The sequence below is a fragment of the Rhinatrema bivittatum genome, unplaced genomic scaffold (genome assembly GCF_901001135.1).
Source record: "Rhinatrema bivittatum unplaced genomic scaffold, aRhiBiv1.1, whole genome shotgun sequence".
NCBI classification, from domain to species: domain Eukaryota; kingdom Metazoa; phylum Chordata; class Amphibia; order Gymnophiona; family Rhinatrematidae; genus Rhinatrema; species Rhinatrema bivittatum.
In genome coordinates this window covers 975143-978684 of record NW_021820281.1, presented here as the reverse complement: position 1 = coordinate 978684, position 3542 = coordinate 975143, and positions in this window count along the sequence as shown.

The window sequence follows — 3542 nt, the reverse complement described above, 5'->3', positions numbered from 1 at the left end:
CATGCATGCAGTGGGGGAAATCCAGGACGGAATCATCTCTGGGTGAGGTGGTAAGACTACAGCTCCATGCAAGCAGTGGGGGAAAGCCAGGACGGAATCATCTCTGGGTGAGGTGGTAAGACTACAGCTCCATGCAAGCAGTGGGGGAAAGCCAGGACGGAATCATCTCTGGTTGAGGTGGTAAGACTACAGCTCCATGCATGCAGTGGGGGAAAGCCAGGATGGAATCATCTCTGGTTGAGGTGGTAAGACTACAGCTCCATGCATGCAGTGGGGGAAACCCAGGACAGAATCATCTCTGGGTGAGGTGGTAAGACTACAGCTCCATGCATGCAGTGGGGGAAACCCAGGACAGAATCATCTCTGGGTGAGGTGGTAAGACTACAGCTCCATGCATGCAGTGGGGGAGGTGGTAATATGAGTGAAGAAACACCAAGGCAGTTTTGTGTTTTGTTCACACACATTACAACCTGATTGGGCCTCATTAGTGCAGCGCAGCCCTTGGGATGGAGTATTTTGCCTTTCTGGCTGTGTTTTGGGAAAGAAAACACAAGGCACGCTTTGAGAATCTCTTTCAAGACAGCACAGCAGCCCGGAAAGGCAGCAAAGGCAGCTACAGATGCAGGTTTGCAAAGAACCTTCCATGCTCTTAAAAATGTGAATACTCTGGTTGGGTGCAGATCCATTTTCTGTCCATGAGGCAGCTGGCGCTATTGAGGCTGGTATCATTCAGGTAAGCACAATCTGATTCTGCCAGAACGGTAATCCTGCAAAGCACACAGAGAGAAAAGTCACTGCAAGGGAACCTTGAACACACTTTAAAGACAAAAAAATAAAGAACCAAATAATGAGAGATAGCAAAGGCTTTAAGGGACCTAAAAACGTGAAAATGTATAACTGAAATTGCTGGTGGAATTCAATAAAAACATAGAGCTTTTGGTTAATGTTGGTTGGCAGCAGTGGGATTGCGGGGGAGCTGGCCCCACTAGAACGACCGGACCACTTACACTGGTTGGACAGAAAGGCACTTGGTGCTTTCCCACCCAGAAATTATTGTGTCCCCACTGTCCTGACCCCCACCAATAGAGCAATTTCTGGAGCTGCCACTGGTTGCCAGCTGCCTCGACCAGTAAGCTTTTCCTTCCCTGAGTCTACAGGGCCGCAAGGAGGGACCATCCGATCATAAGGGACGAAGGTATTACCGGCGACGATCAGTCAGTCAGAAAGCTCCCTCACATCCCTCCCACTTTCTGCATTTAGAAGGTAATTTTGTAGCAAGCTGTATAAACTTTCAGGCTATAACCGGGAGGTCCCATTTCCTGTGGCAGAATTTTCAAGAATCTGTGGCAATTATGTGGCTCATTTGCATAATTTTGCATATATTTACAATTTAAATTGAAAACTTTTACTTTGTAAAAATGAAGTTGTTTTGTGACGTTTCTGCCCAGCTAATTTATTTAGTTCTTTCTTAGATGAGAACAAGATCTCAGTGATGGGGGCTGGAAGTGGGTAAGGAACCGGGGAATAGGAAGAGAAGAGACTGAAGAGAAGGAATCTTAGGCAGGAGGAGTAACGGGATGGAGGGGGGAGAGGATGGGGCATTCTGGGAGGAGGAAGAGAGGGAATGGAAAGAAAAGAGGAAGAGAAAAGGGGTCAGGAGTGGGATGGAGGAGGAAGGAAGAGCAATGGGAAGATGGGAAGCAAGTGTGTTAAAGGTGGAAGAGAAGGAGGCACAACTGGGATGAGGAAGAAGAGGGAGAAGGGCTAAGGATGTGGTGGTGGTGAAAAAGGGATGATTGGGATGAGGAGAAGGAAGGAATCCACAACCCCCACAACTGTACCTCCACCCCCTCCTTTCCCTTCTCTCACCCCATCCGATCCCTCTCTCCATCCCCACAATTCCCAGCTCACTTTCTCCCTTCCCCACCCCCAGTTCACACCGTCCCGACCTCTCCCTGCCCCCATTTCCGGTTCACTCTGTCCCTCCCTCCTTCCCAATCCCCGGTAGATTCTACTCCTTCCTTTCCCCCCACCCCCTGCCGAGTCACACTGCAGCCCCCCAGGATCCCCTCCCTCACCCACTCGTTCACTTAAACAGGAGCCCTGCAGCGCCTCAGACGTCTCCTTCTCCTCCCCTGTTGGGCCCGGGCGTCACACTTTGAATCAAGTGGCTCCAGGCTCGATGCTCAGGCCCGGCAGGATAGGAGAAGCAGGAGCACCAGAGGCAATGCAAGGCTGCCGTCTCCTCCTCCTGCTTACCTGAACGAGCAGGTGAGTGAGGGGATCCTTGGGGTGCAGGTGCGTCTCTCACACTCCCAACCAACGATTCTCTTCCCAGGCTGCTGGGCAGGAGAGTGTAATGCGCTGAATGCCATCCTACTGTAACCAATCCATTTTTTTCAAGAAGATCTTTGGCCTCCCACAACAATTTGGCTAAGCCTGGCCAAATCTGTGGCAAGGGCCGAATTTTACAGCCCTTGCCATGGGAGACTAGGGAGCCCTGACTAGAACATGCTCGAGTTACACCATTTTCAAAGTGGATTTATGAGAATAAGTTTCGTTTTATAACACTGCAGGCACAGAGTTACAGCTCTTAATTGCTGTGCAAGGTTTTCCCAAGAGAATTTATGCAGATGTTTTATAAAAGAAGAAATTAGACGTGTAAGTCCCAACCCCACCCAGACTCCTTCCCCTATTCCCGCATACGGTGCGTGCTCGCACGTAACTTAGCGCACGCATTGCTCACAGCTCTCTAAAGACCGATGTCTCTGTGGATAAAGCAGCGCCCGAGCCGCTGAAGTCCCTTTGAAAATGACTCTGTGACTTACAGGTTATCGAATTGCGATCCATCCGGCCATGTCCATGGCTGCACTCGCTCTCTCCTCAGGCCGACCCAGTGATCGGAGCGACCTTTACGGCGTATGGTGAAATCCTATAAGGAAATAAAAACACGACTCAGAGCATCTCCTTCAGGTGAGCGCTTATTATCAGAGGGAGGTGATCCCATAGGGGACAGACGTAACTCAGACAGCTGATTCCAGCCTCAACAACCTCTCTCCATGCTTCCTCCCTCTGGCTCTCATCAGGAAGCCAGAATGCACACCTCACTTCCTTACTCAGTGCTATTCAACTCCCATCATGTACTGCCCACCTCCCCACGCCTTCCCCATCCACTTCTCATCAGAAATCATCTTGCTTAACTTTTCTGCATGCTTCTTCCAGGCTGACTTGCCCTTCAGTCCGATAAACCACTAGATCCCATCTACTCCCTATTAAGCAACCTACTTTTCAAATAAATTATCTACAGACATAGGAAGAAGAATGAGGGCTGAAGAGCTCGATGCACTGCACAGCCCAGGAGCCGCAGCTGGAAAGGAGGATATGGGACACACAAAAACGTACCAAGGAGCACTACCATTACCCTAGAAGTGAATGTATCTCCTCCCCAGGCTGCTGTGGGAGGGATCCCTCACACTCACCAGTTCCTGCAGGGTCTCAATGTGAGCGAGGGAGGCGTTGTGAGAGGTGCAGAAACTCAGGGC